The sequence below is a fragment of the Pygoscelis adeliae genome, unplaced genomic scaffold (assembly GCF_000699105.1).
Source record: "Pygoscelis adeliae isolate BGI_AS28 unplaced genomic scaffold, ASM69910v1 Scaffold390, whole genome shotgun sequence".
Classification (NCBI taxonomy): domain Eukaryota; kingdom Metazoa; phylum Chordata; class Aves; order Sphenisciformes; family Spheniscidae; genus Pygoscelis; species Pygoscelis adeliae.
Genome location: NW_008823921.1, coordinates 89260 through 90138, shown reverse-complemented (window position 1 = coordinate 90138; position 879 = coordinate 89260).

Genomic DNA, 879 nt, shown 5'->3' with positions numbered 1-879 from the left:
GTGCTGGGGCGTGGGGGGCGGCTGGGGGTGCTGTGAACAGGGCTTGCAGCCAAACTTGGAGCTTTGGGGTTTGAGCCTGGGCTCTCCGGAGCCACAAATTGGCCTGTGCTACCTTTGCAGGAGCTCAGCGGGGCGGAAAGCTACAGCTAAAAGAAGCCAAAACTAAATCCGTGAGTGTGGTTTTTCTTTCCTCCTTTCTTTTAAATCAACTCTCCCAGGGGTGGCACAGTCGGGCTGCCATGACTGCTGCAGACACCACGGCTTAGAGACCGGGAGCGGCTCAGGGCAGCTTCTGCTTTTGCCTGCTTCCATTTATTAATGTTCTCCCTGCCCAGTATGTTGTTTTACACGCTCCGGTGGCGACCCCCTTCCTGCTCCTGACGCACCGGCTCGGAGGCACGCAGCTTTGCCTGTGCGAGCGAGACGCGCGGTCGGTGGTCACAGTGGTGCCAGCCTGGCTTTCGAGGCTACCCGCAACCTTTTGCCCACACGTTGTTTCCATGACATCGTTTTTATTACACGCTTTTTTCCTTACAACAAGCCCGATCCCCACCTTGAGTCCTCCTGTGCCTCGGAGCCAGGCAGAGTGGCTGTAGTTGGGGTGCAGAGCGATGGGTCATTGTGGGCAAATATCGGGGGGGGGAGAGCAGAGATTGGTATTTGGGGGATTGAAGTCCTTCCTGCTGCTCGTGGGGGGCATGAGGGAAGGGGTCGGGAGCGGGAAACGCACGCACGGGGCACTCGGCGGGTGCGGGCCAGCCCTTATTCCCTGCCAGGGCTGCCAGGCACAGCCCAGAGCCCCCAGCCCCGTCTGCTGGCCCCGAATAGGTGTCCCCGCTCTGCTGGGAGCACCCCCTGGTACCCCTAAGGGCGTTCCCC